Source organism: Cydia strobilella, chromosome 14 (assembly GCF_947568885.1).
Source record: "Cydia strobilella chromosome 14, ilCydStro3.1, whole genome shotgun sequence".
In the NCBI taxonomy this organism is placed as follows: domain Eukaryota; kingdom Metazoa; phylum Arthropoda; class Insecta; order Lepidoptera; family Tortricidae; genus Cydia; species Cydia strobilella.
In genome coordinates, this window is record NC_086054.1 from 11,476,972 (window position 1) to 11,498,755 (window position 21,784).

The 21,784-nt window shown below is 38.5% G+C and overlaps 1 long non-coding RNA gene across 1 annotated transcript; it reads right to left on the reverse strand.

The window, feature by feature from the left end:
* Nucleotides 1-9,609: 9,609 nt before the first annotated feature.
* On the reverse strand, nt 9,610-19,832 carry LOC134747194 (uncharacterized). Its single transcript, XR_010128301.1, has 3 exons — nt 19,569-19,832; nt 18,846-19,202; nt 9,610-18,569 (listed from the first exon to the last, which is right to left on the reverse strand). It is a non-coding gene; the product is annotated as an uncharacterized LOC134747194 (long non-coding RNA).
* Between the last annotated feature and the right edge of the window lie 1,952 nt (nt 19,833-21,784).

Genomic DNA, 21,784 nt, shown 5'->3' on the forward strand with positions numbered 1-21,784 from the left:
CTACTCAGAATCACGAGCTGTTTCGATCCTAAGTACCTAATAGGAGAAAAAAAAAGTGTTCCGAAATTTCCATTTAGGTACATATATATAATTTGTGCTAATTTAAAAAATAACAATTTTATTTTATTCGTATGGCATTATGATTTGTGAGTCGTTCTACAATTATGTTTATACATTTACAAACTAATGTCTAGGTTCTTCACCCATTGGGCTGCGTTATCACTAAACGCTATTAAGTCCAGAGGGTCACCAGCAGTGTTGGCCGAACGCTAATGCCATTAACCATTAAAAATTAACAATTAAAAAGGTTAATGGCCATTAACCATTAGCCATTTAATTCGGATTAAAGTTAATTCGGATTAAATTTTTGAGACGTTAATGGCCATTGAAGTTAATTCGGATTAACTTTAATTCGGATTAACTTCAATGGCCATTAAAGTTTCAAAAAATTAATTAGAATTACTCTCAATTGCATTAACGTTTAATAAAATTACATTCGTGATATTTTAAAATGAGACAGCAAAATGACCCTGACTGAACCCTGGCAGTAGTAGCAGTACCTACCTACTACCTAGTAGAATTCTGGTTTGGTGCAACACAGACATACGCGGTTTTGGTCAATTAAATCGTCTTGATGAGCACTTCGGAGAGCCGTACCCATGATAGAGCTGATGCTGAACCCTGGCAGTACCTAATGGATCTAAGGTTTGGTGCAACATAGGCACACGCTGTTTTAGTCATCCGACTCGTCTTGATGAGCACTTAGGAGAGCAGTACCCACGATAGAGCTGATGCTGAACCCTGGCAGTACCTAGTGGATCTAAGGTTTGGTGCAACATAGGCACACGCTGTTTTAGTCACCCGACTCGTCTTGATGAGCACTTAGGAGAGCAGTACCCATAATGGAGCTGATGCTGAACCCTGGCAGTACCTAGCGGAACTAAGGTTTGGTGCAACATAGGCACACGCTGTTTTAGTCATCCGACTCGTCTTGATGAGCACTTAGGAGAGCAGTACCCATGATAGAGCTGATGCTGAACCCTGGCACTACCTAGTGGATCTAAGGTTTGGTGCAACATAGGCACACGCTGTTTTAGTCACCCGACTCGTCTTGATGAGCACTTAGGAGAGCGGTACCCATGATAGAGCTGATGCTGAACCCTGGCAGTACCTAGTGGATCTAAGGTTTGGTGCAACATAGGCACACGCTGTTTCAGTCATCAGCTCTATCATGGGTACTGCTCTCCTAAGTGCTCATCAAGACGAGTCGGATGACTAAAACAGCGTGTGCCTATGTTGCACCAAACCTTAGTTCCGCTAGGTACTGCCAGGGTTCAGCATCAGCTCCATTATGGGTACTGCTCTCCTAAGTGCTCATCAAGACGAGTCGGGTGACTAAAACAGCGTGTGCCTATGTTGCACCAAACCTTAGATCCACTAGGTACTGCCAGGGTTCAGCATCAGCTCTATCATGGGTACTGCTCTCCTAAGTGCTCATCAAGACGAGTCGGATGACTAAAACAGCGTGTGCCTATGTTGCACCAAACCTTAGATCCATTAGGTACTGCCAGGGTTCAGCATCAGCTCTATCATGGGTATGGCTCTCCGAAGTGCTCATCAAGACGAGTCGGATGACTAAAACAGCGTGTGCCTATGTTGCACCAAACCTTAGATCCATTAGGTACTGCCAGGGTTCAGCATCAGCTCTATCATGGGTACGGCTCTCCGAAGTGCTCATCAAGACGATTTAAATGACCAAAACCGCGTATGTCTGTGTTGCACCAAACCAGAATTCTACTAAGTAGTAGGTAGGTACTGCTACTACTGCCAGGGTTCAGTCAGGGTCATTTTGCTGTCTCATTTTAAAATATCACGAATGTAATTTTATTAGACGTTAATACAATTGAGAGTAATTCTAATTAATTTTTTGAAACTTTAATGGCCATTGAAGTTAATCCGAATTAAAGTTAATCCGAATTAACTTCAATGGCCATTAACGTCTCAAAAATTTAATCCGAATTAACTTTAATCCGAATTAACTTTAATGCAATTAGTTAATGGCGGAACTAATGGTTAATAAAATTGATCAATGGTTAATTAAAATTAACAATTACGGCCAACACTGGTCACCAGGGTACATTCGTTTTGGGCACTCGTGAATTATATGGTGGATAGATTGTATAGGCGCTCCGCAATCGCATTCCGGTGAGTTTTTCCACCCACACCTAAACATGAAATCGCCAGATCGACCGTGCCCTGTGCGAAGTATGCATAGATGAGAATGTTATATTTGTTGATTATATTTTGTGTTAATTAAAAAAAACCGGCCAAGTGCGAGTCGGACTCGCGTTCCAAGGGTTCCGTACATTACATTACACTATTTAAACAATGTATTTTTTATGTGAAATGTCTTTTAAAAACCCGTAGGTGTCGGATCAAAAACGAAGTAAAAGTCCGACTCACGCTTGACTGCACATTTCTAATAGGTTTTCCGGTGATCTATAGGTAAAGATATATTTTGTGTATTTTTTCAAAATTTTTGACCCAGTGATGAAGGGGGAATGGTCATTTTTTGCCTATTTTCTTGAATAACTTCTAAAATATTTATCTTAAAATTAAAAAAAAAAATACATTTGAAATTCTCACAATGAGCTCTTTCATTTGATATGTAACACGATATAGTTTGACAAACTTTATTTTTTAATTTTCTCATTTACCCCCCAAAAGTGGTCCCCGTGTTTAAAATTAATTTGTTTACGTTACATGTCCATCTTTGGGTCACAAACTTACATACGTGTACCAAATTTCAACTTTATTGGTCCAGTAGTTTCGGAGAAAATAGGCTGTGACAGACGGACAGACAGACAGACAGACGCACGAGTGATCCTATAAGGGTTCCGTTTTTTCCTTTTGAGGTACGGAACCCTAAAAATAACAATGCCATGCATAGGTGAGAATTTTGTGTTTGTTGATTACATAGTGTGCTAATTAAAAAAAATGTTGACAGATACTCAATACTTTAGTTAATGCCGATTTCGTAAAAAAAATTTTTTTTATCAATATTTTGTATAATTATCAGAAATAACACATTCAGCGCCAGCGCATGCTTCACGCTACGCTCGTAGACGATAACATGCATTTTCCGCTTTGTAGCGAAAAGCGCCTACAAACAGAGAACCCGACGGGCGGTGACTGTGTTAAGAGTTGTTTTGTGTTTAGGCAAGGACTAAACCTTTAAAGTTACGTTTTGTTGTAATAAAAGTTACCTATTTTTCTACCTTTACTCCTTTTTTTAAGGTCCCGGTCTGAGTCCCCACACTTTTATGGCAACCCTACACTAGAAGCATAAGGACTCTTCTATCATGGAAAGCCACATTTGTGTATACGCCACGTACCAACATTTTCTTAATGTGCACAATAATTTAAGTAATTAAAATGAAATGGCGTAGAAAAAGATGGTGGATCTATCAATCGCAATAGAACTAAGAACTAATACCTAAGTCAATTTAAATTTGCGCAAAAACTCATCAACGCTTCAAAACCCTACTGAAATTTATTTCTTACCTGTCTCTTACTTAATGTGCCGCTGTGTATATATATTGTGTTTATATGTATGACTATGTATTTATTAGATATGTGTCTAATTCAGTCTTTATTTTACCATTGGTATGTATTGTTATATTTATTTATTTAAATTGTAAATTTTCCACGCCCACGTACTCGTCATTTTTAATCAAAAAAAGATCGTAAATTGATACACAGCACGAACGTCCAGTCAACCGCGTTCGAGCACGCACTGTGGAATGGGATGGGCCCGGCCACGTGTAGATGCGTACTGCTATAGACTACCCGTCCCCCTTTAATTCATACAGTTAGTAAAAGACGGGTAGTCTATCTCGCGGCGAGATACTGTCGCGCCAATCATGTGCTAGGCCCACTGGCCCACTGCCATTGATGTGCCGACGAAAAACCGACACCGCGGCCATCCCATCGCCATCCCGCCGCGCCATAAGCCATCCGACACCACTACCCTCTCTACACGCTGGCGGCACAACTTAGTGGGCCAGTATGATGATGATGGCCCATCGTGTAGAGGAGCCATAAGGTGAATAGTAATAAAAATAGGTAATTACCTATTTCCATTTGATTCGCATGAAAAATGATTTATTAAAATTCCAATGATCGACGGCAATTATAAGGTGATTTTATAACGTGATTGTACATGTCAATTGATTAGTTATACGTTTTATAAAACGAACGTGTTACTTTACACGAGCATTTTACTTTCCTTTTATCAAACATGCGCGGAAATTATTTACCGTGTGACTTGCACTCGTGTCATGAGTCATTATAAGTATTATAACATTAATAGTTATTTGTTTAACAAGGGAGCATAGTTGCGCGATGGTAATATTTCCCGTCGCAAGTTTTGCGCAGCGCGCGATGTTTTTGTTCCCTTCGACAATCCGCCTTCGAAATACGACATTGGATGGATTTCGATATTTTATTGAAGAATTAAAACAACCTCATGTAAAGAAACCTACATTTATTTCATATCCACGGACTCCACGGTGACGCGTACCACAGCTCACTTAATCTGCCAATAGGTTACTAGAGCCCAGTGCTAACGCCGTATGATTGAAACTGCAAAATACACACCAAGAAGGAAGATTCGACAGATTTGCACTCGTCCCCTCTCCTCGTGCAATCTTTTAAATCTCTATCCAAATTCAGCCAATAGACCTTAAAAGATGTCTACAAAGAACACAGATATCCCCGTCAAGAAGCTTGATGATATAAATTCTTACGTTAATTGGAAGTTTCCTATGCAAATGTTGCTGACCCTGGATGGCTTATGGACCTGCATCGAAGGCACCAATGTTGATGCGACCAGTGAAAGCCGTGCCTTGGCTCGTATATGCCTTGCCATAAAACTAAATCTGTACCAATATGTCCGTGATGCAAAGACTGCAAAGGAAGCGTGGCAGAAGCAAGCGGACACATTTGAACCAAGGGGACTATACAGAAAGGTACTTCTACTCAGGTAATGACAACAACTGGCAGACATAGCAAAAACGATCGAAGATGATGAAGTAGCCAAGATATACTACTTTCCGGCCTGCCCCAGGAGTTCGATAATCTAGCTTATCTCTGGCTTGGAGACTGCTTGCGTGCTGCCTGCTTAACAAACCAATTAACGAGTGAAGTGGTCCGCACGCTGCTTCAGGAGGAGGAGCACAGGCGCAACGAAGAGAACTCTACAGCTTTTCATGTGAAGCAAAAGAATAGTCATCATCGCTGTGGTCACGTACTCGCCGCTGCGCTGCCATCACATTCGTCGACCCAAATACGTCAAACAATGCCTTCACTCTCGTTCATAAAGAAACGAACATTAATTAATGAAGCTTACAAAGCCCTAAAAGAAGATGATGAATATAATGACACAGGGTTGAATGTAGCATATAAGTTGCACGAAGACCAAAGGTTGTACGCAGAATCATTAATTAATAATAATAAAGTAATATTGTATGGTATCAAACAAAGGTTGCAAGAAGAAACAAATGTTACTGGATTTGTCCCCACACAGTCACAATTTGGATATGCAGATTAGTTATCACTGGCAGCTCAAACACCTACACTCACAAAACCTATTATTTCAAACAGAGAACAAGCAATAATTATTTAAAACACTAACGTAGACATAGATATGACTCAACCTAGCTCCTAAAGCTTGAAAACGCCAAAACGTGGCGGACGTAATGCCATAAGACATTTTTTAATGCTCAAAAAGTTTTTTTTTTGTTTATTTGTTTATTATTATACATATCAGCACTTACAGATAAACCTTACGTGCTAATAGTGTTGTTAGTAATAATTTCATGTGATTATACTCTAACTCGACAATACATTAGATGAATAGGCATTATAGGCAGGTGAAGATAAAGAGAACATCTTGCAGTTAATCGGAAAGCCAGATATGAAAAAGAATGTAATTTCCATTAACCCAAAATTAGCGGAACTATGGCAAAGTATCATTCAGAAAGGATTGGATAAAGAAGGCAAAAAGAAATTGGAAGAAAAAATTCCCTCGATAGAAAACTGTTTAGTACAAGCACCAAAACTAAACGAAGAAATTGAAATAACCTTAAATAAAAATGCTAAAACTAGGGATGAGAAATTACGTGAAAAACAAAATCAGATTAGATTGGTTATCGCTAATTTAAATAAGATATTAAAGGACCTACTTAATAAAAATGAGAAAGACTGTGTGTCGCCGCTGGGGGACTCTATAAGATTACTAGCAGATCTCCATTTTCTAGAAACGGAAACTAGAAAGGCAGTAATTCTACCCGGCTTAAACAAAACACTTAAGGACACCTTGGAAAAACCCCAAACTACTACATTCCTTTTTGGAAATGACAAATAAAATTATAGAAAGATTCTAGGATATGGAAAAATACACAAGAGCTATGAATACGAGGGGCACACCGAAATGATCGGAAATGAAGTAGTTTAGGCTTTGATGGGATAAAACCTTTTTTGTTACCTGCATACTGTCTCTTACAATCATTATGCCATTTGTACAATTTAAGAAAAAAAAAAACAGTTATCACAGCGTTTTTAAATTAGAATGTCGATAAATAAAATGGAGCTCACGCGTGAAAATTGTTGTGTCATAATTTATCACAACTTTCGTAGAGGATTATCTCAAGGAGCTTGTTTCCTTATATGATATTCAAGCACCTAGTCAAACGACAATGGTTGTATGCGGAGTTTCGACGTGGTAGTGCCTCTCTCAGTACTGTACCTTCTACAGGTCGACCAAAAACAGCGGTGACACCTGAAAACATCGCGGCTGTGGAAAAAAATAATTAAAGAAGACCGACATGTGCCATATGAGCAGATCCGAGCAACCATGGGTATTGGTATGACTGCAATTCACGCTATTTTGCATAGTGAGTTGTGTGTCAGGAAACTAGTTTACCGTTGGGTACCCCAAATTTGACAGAAGAGCAAAAGGCGGCTCGTGTTGATTGGTGCCGCTCTAATCAGAAACGCTTCAACAGAGGCAAGTCAAAAGCCTGTGTCAAAATGGCGGAACTAATGGTTAATAAAATTGATCAATGGTTAATTAAAATTAACAATTACGGCCAACACTGGTCACCAGGGTACATTCGTTTTGGGCACTCGTGAATTATATGGTGGATAGATTGTATAGGCGCTCCGCAATCGCATTCCGGTGAGTTTTTCCACCCACACCTAAACATGAAATCGCCAGATCGACCGTGCCCTGTGCGAAGTATGCATAGATGAGAATGTTATATTTGTTGATTATATTTTGTGTTAATTAAAAAAAACCGGCCAAGTGCGAGTCGGACTCGCGTTCCAAGGGTTCCGTACATTACATTACACTATTTAAACAATGTATTTTTTATGTGAAATGTCTTTTAAAAACCCGTAGGTGTCGGATCAAAAACGAAGTAAAAGTCCGACTCACGCTTGACTGCACATTTCTAATAGGTTTTCCGGTGATCTATAGGTAAAGATATATTTTGTGTATTTTTTCAAAATTTTTGACCCAGTGATGAAGGGGGAATGGTCATTTTTTGCCTATTTTCTTGAATAACTTCTAAAATATTTATCTTAAAATTAAAAAAAAAATACATTTGAAATTCTCACAATGAGCTCTTTCATTTGATATGTAACACGATATAGTTTGACAAACTTTATTTTTTAATTTTCTCATTTACCCCCCAAAAGTGGTCCCCGTGTTTAAAATTAATTTGTTTACGTTACATGTCCATCTTTGGGTCACAAACTTACATACGTGTACCAAATTTCAACTTTATTGGTCCAGTAGTTTCGGAGAAAATAGGCTGTGACAGACGGACAGACAGACAGACAGACGCACGAGTGATCCTATAAGGGTTCCGTTTTTTCCTTTTGAGGTACGGAACCCTAAAAATAACAATGCCATGCATAGGTGAGAATTTTGTGTTTGTTGATTACATAGTGTGCTAATTAAAAAAAATGTTGACAGATACTCAATACTTTAGTTAATGCCGATTTCGTAAAAAAAATTTTTTTTATCAATATTTTGTATAATTATCAGAAATAACACATTCAGCGCCAGCGCATGCTTCACGCTACGCTCGTAGACGATAACATGCATTTTCCGCTTTGTAGCGAAAAGCGCCTACAAACAGAGAACCCGACGGGCGGTGACTGTGTTAAGAGTTGTTTTGTGTTTAGGCAAGGACTAAACCTTTAAAGTTACGTTTTGTTGTAATAAAAGTTACCTATTTTTCTACCTTTACTCCTTTTTTTAAGGTCCCGGTCTGAGTCCCCACACTTTTATGGCAACCCTACACTAGAAGCATAAGGACTCTTCTATCATGGAAAGCCACATTTGTGTATACGCCACGTACCAACATTTTCTTAATGTGCACAATAATTTAAGTAATTAAAATGAAATGGCGTAGAAAAAGATGGTGGATCTATCAATCGCAATAGAACTAAGAACTAATACCTAAGTCAATTTAAATTTGCGCAAAAACTCATCAACGCTTCAAAACCCTACTGAAATTTATTTCTTACCTGTCTCTTACTTAATGTGCCGCTGTGTATATATATTGTGTTTATATGTATGACTATGTATTTATTAGATATGTGTCTAATTCAGTCTTTATTTTACCATTGGTATGTATTGTTATATTTATTTATTTAAATTGTAAATTTTCCACGCCCACGTACTCGTCATTTTTAATCAAAAAAAGATCGTAAATTGATACACAGCACGAACGTCCAGTCAACCGCGTTCGAGCACGCACTGTGGAATGGGATGGGCCCGGCCACGTGTAGATGCGTACTGCTATAGACTACCCGTCCCCCTTTAATTCATACAGTTAGTAAAAGACGGGTAGTCTATCTCGCGGCGAGATACTGTCGCGCCAATCATGTGCTAGGCCCACTGGCCCACTGCCATTGATGTGCCGACGAAAAACCGACACCGCGGCCATCCCATCGCCATCCCGCCGCGCCATAAGCCATCCGACACCACTACCCTCTCTACACGCTGGCGGCACAACTTAGTGGGCCAGTATGATGATGATGGCCCATCGTGTAGAGGAGCCATAAGGTGAATAGTAATAAAAATAGGTAATTACCTATTTCCATTTGATTCGCATGAAAAATGATTTATTAAAATTCCAATGATCGACGGCAATTATAAGGTGATTTTATAACGTGATTGTACATGTCAATTGATTAGTTATACGTTTTATAAAACGAACGTGTTACTTTACACGAGCATTTTACTTTCCTTTTATCAAACATGCGCGGAAATTATTTACCGTGTGACTTGCACTCGTGTCATGAGTCATTATAAGTATTATAACATTAATAGTTATTTGTTTAACAAGGGAGCATAGTTGCGCGATGGTAATATTTCCCGTCGCAAGTTTTGCGCAGCGCGCGATGTTTTTGTTCCCTTCGACAATCCGCCTTCGAAATACGACATTGGATGGATTTCGATATTTTATTGAAGAATTAAAACAACCTCATGTAAAGAAACCTACATTTATTTCATATCCACGGACTCCACGGTGACGCGTACCACAGCTCACTTAATCTGCCAATAGGTTACTAGAGCCCAGTGCTAACGCCGTATGATTGAAACTGCAAAATACACACCAAGAAGGAAGATTCGACAGATTTGCACTCGTCCCCTCTCCTCGTGCAATCTTTTAAATCTCTATCCAAATTCAGCCAATAGACCTTAAAAGATGTCTACAAAGAACACAGATATCCCCGTCAAGAAGCTTGATGATATAAATTCTTACGTTAATTGGAAGTTTCCTATGCAAATGTTGCTGACCCTGGATGGCTTATGGACCTGCATCGAAGGCACCAATGTTGATGCGACCAGTGAAAGCCGTGCCTTGGCTCGTATATGCCTTGCCATAAAACTAAATCTGTACCAATATGTCCGTGATGCAAAGACTGCAAAGGAAGCGTGGCAGAAGCAAGCGGACACATTTGAACCAAGGGGACTATACAGAAAGGTACTTCTACTCAGGTAATGACAACAACTGGCAGACATAGCAAAAACGATCGAAGATGATGAAGTAGCCAAGATATACTACTTTCCGGCCTGCCCCAGGAGTTCGATAATCTAGCTTATCTCTGGCTTGGAGACTGCTTGCGTGCTGCCTGCTTAACAAACCAATTAACGAGTGAAGTGGTCCGCACGCTGCTTCAGGAGGAGGAGCACAGGCGCAACGAAGAGAACTCTACAGCTTTTCATGTGAAGCAAAAGAATAGTCATCATCGCTGTGGTCACGTACTCGCCGCTGCGCTGCCATCACATTCGTCGACCCAAATACGTCAAACAATGCCTTCACTCTCGTTCATAAAGAAACGAACATTAATTAATGAAGCTTACAAAGCCCTAAAAGAAGATGATGAATATAATGACACAGGGTTGAATGTAGCATATAAGTTGCACGAAGACCAAAGGTTGTACGCAGAATCATTAATTAATAATAATAAAGTAATATTGTATGGTATCAAACAAAGGTTGCAAGAAGAAACAAATGTTACTGGATTTGTCCCCACACAGTCACAATTTGGATATGCAGATTAGTTATCACTGGCAGCTCAAACACCTACACTCACAAAACCTATTATTTCAAACAGAGAACAAGCAATAATTATTTAAAACACTAACGTAGACATAGATATGACTCAACCTAGCTCCTAAAGCTTGAAAACGCCAAAACGTGGCGGACGTAATGCCATAAGACATTTTTTAATGCTCAAAAAGTTTTTTTTTTGTTTATTTGTTTATTATTATACATATCAGCACTTACAGATAAACCTTACGTGCTAATAGTGTTGTTAGTAATAATTTCATGTGATTATACTCTAACTCGACAATACATTAGATGAATAGGCATTATAGGCAGGTGAAGATAAAGAGAACATCTTGCAGTTAATCGGAAAGCCAGATATGAAAAAGAATGTAATTTCCATTAACCCAAAATTAGCGGAACTATGGCAAAGTATCATTCAGAAAGGATTGGATAAAGAAGGCAAAAAGAAATTGGAAGAAAAAATTCCCTCGATAGAAAACTGTTTAGTACAAGCACCAAAACTAAACGAAGAAATTGAAATAACCTTAAATAAAAATGCTAAAACTAGGGATGAGAAATTACGTGAAAAACAAAATCAGATTAGATTGGTTATCGCTAATTTAAATAAGATATTAAAGGACCTACTTAATAAAAATGAGAAAGACTGTGTGTCGCCGCTGGGGGACTCTATAAGATTACTAGCAGATCTCCATTTTCTAGAAACGGAAACTAGAAAGGCAGTAATTCTACCCGGCTTAAACAAAACACTTAAGGACACCTTGGAAAAACCCCAAACTACTACATTCCTTTTTGGAAATGACAAATAAAATTATAGAAAGATTCTAGGATATGGAAAAATACACAAGAGCTATGAATACGAGGGGCACACCGAAATGATCGGAAATGAAGTAGTTTAGGCTTTGATGGGATAAAACCTTTTTTGTTACCTGCATACTGTCTCTTACAATCATTATGCCATTTGTACAATTTAAGAAAAAAAAAAAACAGTTATCACAGCGTTTTTAAATTAGAATGTCGATAAATAAAATGGAGCTCACGCGTGAAAATTGTTGTGTCATAATTTATCACAACTTTCGTAGAGGATTATCTCAAGGAGCTTGTTTCCTTATATGATATTCAAGCACCTAGTCAAACGACAATGGTTGTATGCGGAGTTTCGACGTGGTAGTGCCTCTCTCAGTACTGTACCTTCTACAGGTCGACCAAAAACAGCGGTGACACCTGAAAACATCGCGGCTGTGGAAAAAAATAATTAAAGAAGACCGACATGTGCCATATGAGCAGATCCGAGCAACCATGGGTATTGGTATGACTGCAATTCACGCTATTTTGCATAGTGAGTTGTGTGTCAGGAAACTAGTTTACCGTTGGGTACCCCAAATTTGACAGAAGAGCAAAAGGCGGCTCGTGTTGATTGGTGCCGCTCTAATCAGAAACGCTTCAACAGAGGCAAGTCAAAAGCCGTTTATAATATCGTCTCAGGTGATGAATATTGGAATTATTCGTACGAGCCTGAAAGAAAGCATCAGTCGGCAGTTTGGGTCTTCGAAAATGAGGACAAGCCGAGAAAAGTCGTGCGTTCTCGTAGTGTGTCTAAGAAAATGGTCGCTTCTTGTGCCAAAAAATGGCGTGTGGCTACGATTCCCTTACAAGAACAATGAACAATAACCGCTTATTGGTACACCTCCGTTTGTTTGCCCGAGATGATAGCCGAACTTCGCAGAGGCAGTCCGACCCGTCGCGTCATCTTACATCACGATAATGCGAGGTCCCACACCGCCCGTAAAACAAAAGAATTTTTGAAACAGGAAAACGTCGAGTTGATGACCCACCCTCCGTACAGCCCTGACCTGTCCAAATGATTTTTTTACATTCCCAAGAAATAAAGATTTTTTGCGTGGTCAGCGGTTTGAAGACCCAGAAGCCGCCGTGGAAGCCTACAAAACGGCCATTTTGTCAATATCCAGTTCAGACTGGAATTACTGCTATACTGACTGGTTCGAAAAAATGCATTGATTGCAAGGGAGCATACTTCGAAAAACAATAAATCATAATTTATATACATCCCACAAATAGTTTTATCTATTTCCGATCACTTCGGTGTGCCCCTCGTACCTACATAAATATATTTTTGCATGTGTGCGGAAAGGGAGGTCCCACTAGACAGTATCTATTAGCAGGTGCTTGTGGAGCATTCGTTTGAAAGTCAGCTTGTTTGGGGCTTGTCTAATCGTTAGAGGAAGCGCATTCTAACACATTCAGACATGTCATATATATGAGACAAAACATCCAATCTTATTACCTAAAAATTGTGAATTTACCAATTATGTCATAAAAAGAATTACATGAAGAAAATTATCACGTGAGAGTACCACATACGTTAAGTAAAGTGAGACAACGGTTTTGGATTCCACAAGGTAGCACAAGTTCAGAAAATCATAAATAAATGTCAACAATGTGTAAAACACAGAGGTGGAGCTTACACTTTACCCAACACACCTGCTTTACCTCCAGAGAGAGTGAAGTATGAGACACCTTTTACTTATGTCGGAATGGATTACTTCGGACCTATGGTAGTCAAATCAGATAAAAGTCAAGAAAAACGTTGGGTCTGCTTATTCACTTGTTTAGTGATACGTGCCATTCACCTTGAGATAGTAAAAGATATATCTACGGATCAATGTTCTCTGGCGTTTCGAAGATTTGTTGCCGCTTGAGGAACCCCTTCAATAATATTGTCTGATAATGTACTTCAATTTAAACTACTGTCGGAAGTAGTGACCAGAATTAACTCATCATCCAAAGGAATACAATGGAAATTTATTCCTCAGCTGGCACCCTGGCATGAGGGGGTATATGAACGTTTAGTAGCGATAGTGAAACATTGTCTTAAGCGAACCCTAGAAAAACATTTACTAGGAGACAATCAGCTGTTTACAATAATCAAAGAAGTACACGCCATAGGAAATAGGCTGACTTATGTAGGAAATGATCAAGGACATATTCTAAAACCAGCTGATTTTCTGACACCTGGAATATGTATTAATATTGACAATTCTTCAAGTACCTCTACTAAGCAACACTGTTAGAAGGTTGGAAAAGAGGTGAAATGATTATGAATTAATATAAGGACATGTTCTTGAATCAATACCTACTGAGTTTTGTTAGAATATATAATCTCCTTACACCATCTCTACATGAACTTAATCTAATTGTCTATGTTTATAGAATGGTATATAAGTCTATGGTTTTTGACACCTTCTCTCTTCCGTCATGGCCTCCAATCGATTTGCCATGTAACGCTACCTTGATCTGTCCTTTAATTAAGTAATTAACCAATATGTGTCAGCTGTGATGTTAAAATTAAAAGTATTTTTCTCCGACTCTTTTTAATAAAAGATTGTATGAAGAAAGTCCGTGGTTTGATTTGTGGAGAGCGACCCACGCGCCCTGTAGCAACTCCTCATGTAAGTTGCAAGATCTGCCGACCCATCCGGTGTGCAGGTCTCTCAAGTTTAAGAGAACGATATAATCATTCACCGAAACAAGCTAGAGTAAAAGCAAAAATTGCGCCATGCATTGGTGATATAGTACAGATCAAAAGAGAAAGTAAAAATAGGGAAAATTTGAAAATAAGTAGTATAACAGAGCCAAAAGTGAAAGTAGGTGATGCAATATTCACAAGGTCCCATTCAAATAATATGCACATTTACATCCCCTAGAGGCAGAAGAGTCTCTGTTATCTGAGGACCTTAGGACCTCACGAAAGATCAATCGTGTATCAAACAATCGTTAACTCACCGTATGGTTAGTGATAATCTAGATGAAGCATTGTCAATAAAAATGAGAGAACCTCAGACTTCATCAGAGAATGAAATCGATAGAGCTATAAATAACCAAATGGATGTAACGAAGCATAAAGAAGTAATGGACGAAACAGAGAGGCATTAGGACATGTTTAGAAATCAGAAATCATCGCATTAATTCGTGATAAACTATAACATACAAAAGTATAAAAACAACAAAGAAATATAAATATAAAAATAAATAATTTACAACGAAATGGTCCCGCCTCAGCATAATGGTAACCCAAAAGTCAGCGCTGATCTTCCGGCGAGACCATTTTGAGGGCCACGAATGATTATAAACTGAAATAGATAACATACACCAAAGAAAAAGAGACCAAGTCCACCGGTGGCCGAAGCGGGAATCGAACCCGCGTCTTCAGCTTAACCTGTTCTGAGCCGCGCGCCTAAAATAGTAAGGCGTGCGCCGCCGTTTTCCATTGTAGATGCCGACACAGAGATGCCGCCTTGTGCTTTCTCATTTTCACGCGAAGGTAAGTAGATCGTATTTTTGTTTCGTTCGGTTAGCCATTTGACTTTGCTTGCCACGTGGTCTAGGTGCCGGCCGACACGGCACTGAGAATTGTTTTTATTGTGCTGTCTATGGTCGGCCGTCGTACTAGAATCTATGCAAAATAAAAAAATAAAGATTGTCTTTGATCTGAACTTGAAATGATGTGATTTGTGCTCCGCTCCCGAAATCCTATTTAAATAATTAAAGCCCAATATCCCCAATACTGAAGACGATACATGGTGTCAGAAGTGAAAACGAAGCAAAAGAAGAAAGAACATGGCCAACGGAACGGAAAAATCACAAAACGTTATCCTAGCGAACAGCCTAAAGCCGTTACAGGTTAGCGTTCAGAAAAATGGCGCAGGTCCTAATGAGTGTGCAAATTCGGAAAAGTGGCGGAGATGGAAACAGAAATTTGAAATCTTCAGCGACGCAAATGACTTGGAAAAACTACCAGAGAAATAGAAAGTCGCAATTTTGTTAAATGCCATCGGTGACGAAGGATTAGAAATTTACGACTCATTCAACGTACAGAGGTCGGAAGAAACGTTAGAGTCAGTGATAAAGAAATTCCACAGCAAATTCAACGCCTGCAAAAACACAACAGTTGAGAGGTACAATTTGTTGAGTCGCTTTCAAACGGAGGAGGAGTCACTAGATGAGTATGTGACGTCAATAAACAATTTAGCTGCCTCATGTGACTTCGGAACTATCAGACTCGCTAGTAAAAGACATGTTAATTATAGGTTTGAAAAACCAAGTTATAAAGGAAAAATTACTACAAACGGAAGAGCTTCAGGACGTCAGTGAAGCAGTCAACATAGCAAAAACCATTTCAAGTTCAGATCAAAGACAATCTTTATTTTTTATCATGCATAGATTCTAGTACGACGGCCGACCATAGACAACACAACAGTTTTGATTACTTGAGTTGCGACTTTCGAGGTGAAAGGAGTAGGTAGGTAAGGAGGAGCGTCATCAGGAGCTTGCGTGGAGTGAAACATGTCGAGCGTTTTCGACTTAAAATACGTGAGTGACCCGTTATTAATATGTTTAATATAGCTGTGTCTCACAGAAGTTTTGTTATTAAAATGACAGATGATAGCTATGTTTCACAATAAAGTAAGAATATTTTTGATGTTCAGAACTACACAGAAGAAAATGAGAATGATCAAAGTACTCAAAGTATTGCTAATGAAAATAACAATTCTGCTATAAGAACTAGAGCAGGTCGACTGATCAAGAAGCCTAGCTATCTCTGTGATTATCAAACTGATTAAATTGATAGCTTATGCAGCTTATGCTTTATATGTGTGTTGTATATTCAGCCAATTTTATTGTAATAAGTCGATACTTGCTAGTAGACATTTCATGTTGTGGTTGCTTGAAAAGAAAGGGGATGTAATGTACGAGACTAATATATAAGACAGTAGGGCAGTAGGGACAGACAACAAAGATAACTACATGTAAGGACACAGAGTTGATGAATAAAGAATCTTTATCATAAAAACATCTTCTTATTTACACTGCGCAATATTTACCTAGTAAAAGGAGAAAACTCTGCAACTTTGAGCCTCTCAAAGAGGAAAATATCAAGAATAACTATAAAGACTATGTTAGGAACTTGGTGATAAGTTACGGAGATACATCTATGCCTTTGTTACAAACATATGAACCGGCAAATCCTCATGGGATAGATTGGGATCATACATACGTTCAAGACACTGCGCAGGAAAAATTATTAAATTATTATTTACTTCTTAAAGATGTCAGTGAAGACCAGATAGAAGGTGGAACAAAAAACTAGAGGTTAAGATGCTTCTCTGGAGTGGCACGAGATGCGATCGTGCCGAATTACGGCTAGTATATTTTATATGTCGACAATTCTTATTGGTGCTATAATTTCATTTCATTAGTATTGTTATTATATTCATTTTTAATTTATTTTGACGTCGATCATGATAGAAATTCTTATATCTTTCTGTAATTGTCTTTTATGAAATAAATAATCTAATCTAATCTATGGTGACCCATTGCACCCATGTTGGCAAATAAGCCATTACTTATACAAAAGATACTGTCAAACATGGAAATTGCTCCACCGACAAGTCTTACTATTAAATATATGATGATGATGACTGTCACCAAAGCCTGTTTTACAAAGCTGTTTGTACTTGTTACAAAAAGATCCTAAGCAATTTTTGGCTCGTTTTATAACTATGGACGAAACGTGGCTTCATCATTACGACCCAGAAACTAAACAACAGTCCATGACCAAGAGGCCGTCATCTCCGACTCCGAAGAAATTTAAGGCAATCCCATCCCATCCGCCGGTAAGGTCATGGGCTCTCTTTTCTGGGATAGCCAAGGGGTAGTTATGATCGAATACCCTGTCCCGTGGTCAAATCCTAAAACTAAACAATCCCTTAATCCTAATTAAACGCTCAAGGTATGCGTATCCGGAAGGAGGTCAATGTCGAAAGAAGGAGGACAGCGTACTCTATCATCATGTCTGGTGGAAGGACGCTAACTAAGCTAAGCTAAGAATAACTACAGCTGTCTAGCAATCAACGTCAACGACGAGGAAGTCATAAAAGCCACCGGCAAAGGAATATTTCTAATCTACTCAGACCTGTATCTTCAAAAAGTGCAACGCATTTGGCGCAGCTTCTATACCCAAAGTATTTGTTTAAATAACAGATGAAGAAAATTTTTGCGAAATACTGATAACTGTAGACATATAAGGTTAACGACTTTTGACACTATAACCTTTTAGTTATAATGAATATTATCTAAGTATTCATTTTATAATTATAACATTCTATCAATTAGGAAGGTTTGTGAACAAAATATTTGCATGAAGCAATCTACACAAACTGAAAACAACAGGAATTGAAATTTAACCAAATATTTGTACAATAATGATTCTGCTCGTGATAATTTATTATCTGCTCAACATTAAATTTTTTGTCATGAAACTTGAGCCAAACGACTTATCAAAAAAAACCACCAACAGAAAAATAGCTTTTCAACTGGCCAAAGAACACAAAAAGTTTAAACAAAATTGTATTTTCCAAGCAACACTATTTAAAATAAATATTAACAAAACCAGATTAACACTGTTATTTTATCACCATTCCATCACTATTCCCAAATTCCCCAATGCAAAAACAGAAAAAATTTCAAATAGATTTTTTCAAGAAGATGCTTTCAATAAAGGATTTTTGATTTATTAATTTATTGCAATATTTGTTATTTGACCCTTTATTGTATTCCAAACTGTCCTTTTGGGCATGAAGCGCCAACATTACAAGCAACATGGCAGAAAACTAGATTGCTGAACAGAAAATTGAAACCCAACCAACTATGTGCATGGACTTGTCTGAATGTCCGACAACTTTTTGGAAATCTTTGTTTTCATTTTTGAATTTTGACAAGCTTCAATTAATATTATTTGCCAATTGTGTTGGCTCAACAGTTGCTGAATTTATTTATTTTTATCCAATCAGAATGGATTAAGACTCAACAATGTAGCTCCTGTGCTTGCACCCAGCCCTGAAAAGAAAAGAAAAATTATTTGTAAGTACTTAGTTGTGATTATACAAATGTGCATAGCATATGAGGTTTTAACAAAGTGACAAATTCAAGTGAAATTATGAAATTAGCAGATACAAAACAATTGATTGATGAATGGTTAGGTTGATAAGATGAAAATTAAAGGAAAAATGCAAAACATAATTATGTCTTGATTATTTGAATTACACTTCCCCTGGATAGTTTAAAGTATGTGAGACGTAGTTAGAAATTAATTATATACTCATACCAACTTACCACAAAATCAACATCCTTTTTGGGACCTTCTCAAGCTAAATCGCCACAATATTCATCAGTAGTTACTTGAATGTTTGCTGAGCATACGGATAATGTTTGCGGAGCGGACGGACTGGACTGCATATGGATGTCTTAAAGAAGGTGCTTCTGCTTCTCCCAAACTAGTCAGTGAATGAGCAGTTGTTATTGACAAACAATTCTCGCCTTTGATTGGCTCTCATAGGCTTAAGTCATGCCATTCTATTTTTAGCAATATTCAGTGTTGCCAGTCCAAATCTTAGTTTCATGGTTCATCTCCATATCTGTAGTGTATTTGCGATTTAGCTTTCCAACTAGCAACTGCATCACAGAAGCACACTGAAATAAAAGAGTTATTAATTTAAAGCATGGTAAATTAGTAAAGTTCAGAGAAGCTAGCAATCATCTACACCCAAAACAAAATTTCATTGAATGATAACCTCAATGACCTCTTTCATGGTACAATTGTATACTTGTTCCAGCCACATCCCAAAAATGATATAGTTAATACCCTACCATTAACTACCCCTTTGGAATGATACAGACAATATGTAGAAAAGTTAGTTGAAGATCACATCGTTACTTAAATAGTATCCTAAGCTCGCGATTGAGCTTCGTAGCGTAGCTAAAGTCTGTTCGATATCCCTGTCTCCATATTCGCCCGACATTTACAGAAAAACACAAATAAATAACGGGTACACTTACTATTGGATCCATGACACTATTTTCTGGCAAAGAAGCGTGCGTTCTTTCGAGTAGCTGGTGCCAAATGCGACGTGGATAATATTTGACTGACGCACTCAGTGACGATGACGACTTGACGAGAGGCATTGTCCATTGTGTACCGAACTTCGTATTAATTAACTAAACTACTGTATACAGCACAAAACGAATACATGCACGGCTCGGCGAGTAACGATGATATTAAATACATAATCATCCAAGAACCGCAAATACACCGGATTTGAGTTTTGAGTAGATATAGCAAAATAGCAATAGCATAGACAAGTTCTTTTTTATTTATTTGACGTTTGTATTGCTCAACCAAATATCGTACGACCAGATAATTCATTTTAAGGGCAGTCCACACGGAAACAACTTTTGCGGACGCAAACCCCAATTTGGCTCGCCGATTATGACCGATATCACCAATAAAATTGATCCGCGCATACCGAATACCGAATACCAAATTGTGACGCTAGTATTCGCCTTTGGGAGAATTTCTTTTTAATTTAGAGCGCTAGAATATCCCCCAATAAAGCACCGTAAACACGGTCCTTTTGTTGATTGTGGCTATCTTGGAATTGAAACATCTTTTCGTCGGAAAAAATAATTTCATCACCCTCATGCCAAGCTAGCAAGTCCCTCTATTTTTTCACTCTAGAATTTCTGTTTATGCGTGTTTTTTTTTGTAGGCCTTCAATCCAAGATCAGAATGTCGTAATAAACGACATTTTCATATCTTTAGCGAGTTTACTTGCACCTTGGGCTAGTTTACGCCCACGAACGCTTTTAATTATATTTTCAACACACTCGCTCAAAACGACGTTTTTATTCCACCGATTTATGGCTCATAATCCGAGATATTAAACACGCGTGCTTTTTCAGTATATTATACCACTCGTGCTTTTTCATTATATTATCCGACTGAGTTAAGAAGGTAACTGATTGCTAATAATATGCATGGAAACGGAGCCTTCTTTAATTGCTCGGACTGGCGGGCACCGGCGCCCCCTCGCGCCTGCCTGGCCGGCCCGCCCGCGGCCGGGGCGAGAAGCGGCGGGCAGTATGACAGAAGCAAGACTTTTACCAACTGTTTTAACAATTAAAATTTGATTAATATGAGTTTCTTTTTTGTGTGCAAGTGTGTTGAAAAACGTCGTATGAAACGCGTGTGCATTGGTCATTACACACATCGGCTTTCTTATTATACCTAGTCGGCTCATAAGTTCTGTCATATACATAGTATCAAATAAAATCAAAAGTTTAAGTTTATTCCGTATAATTTGTACAGCGTTTGAAAGCTTATAAACTAGAGAATCTAAATGTATAACATTTATTCAAAATGACCGCCATAATTATCTACACAGGTTTGAAGTCTTCGTGGCCAGTCGTCAATGGATTCACGCACCACTTTCATGTCAATATTGGCCACTGCCGTAGCAAGAGATTTTTTCAGCGAGTCTAGATTTGCATAAGGTTTTGAGCACACCTTTTCCTCTAAATACTGCCATATTTTATAGTCTAAAGGATTAAGATCTGGGCTAGAGGAGGGCCAATCTTCATGCCGTATAAAGTCGATTTTATTGGAGGCGAGCCAGGCTTGTGTAGACTTTGCCTTATGGGCTGGAGCAGAGTCCTGCTGGAAAACCCAATGCTGGTTTAGAAACATCGTATGGGATAGTGGTTTCACAATATTAGTCAACACCGTGTCTTGGTACACTTTGGCACTAGTTTTTACTCCTTTCTCACAAAAATGCATACTAGTGACGCCCGCATAAGAAACTCCCAGCCAAACCATCACAGATGAAGGGTGATGACCTCTTTGAATACGGGGAATGCTATTAGACGCTTCTTTACTATTGCGAGCGTACACTCTATCATTTTGTTTGTTACAGTTTTCTTCTATGTCAAAAATTTTCTCGTCCGAAAACAGTATACAACGGTGCTTATTTTTAGCGTACTTCTTCAATAAAGCTTTAGATCTTTTAAGCCTTAAAGCTTTAAGCCGACCATTGAGAAGATGGCCAGTTTTTCGTTTATAAGCACGAAGTCTCAGGTCTTGATTAAGCACTCTTTTCACCGTGTTTTTGCTCAAACCCATCTGGAGGGCCATAACTTTTTGTTTCCTAGCGGGATTTCTGGCAATGCGTGCCCTAATTGCTTGTACAACCGCTGGAGTCCTAGCTGTACGCGGACGA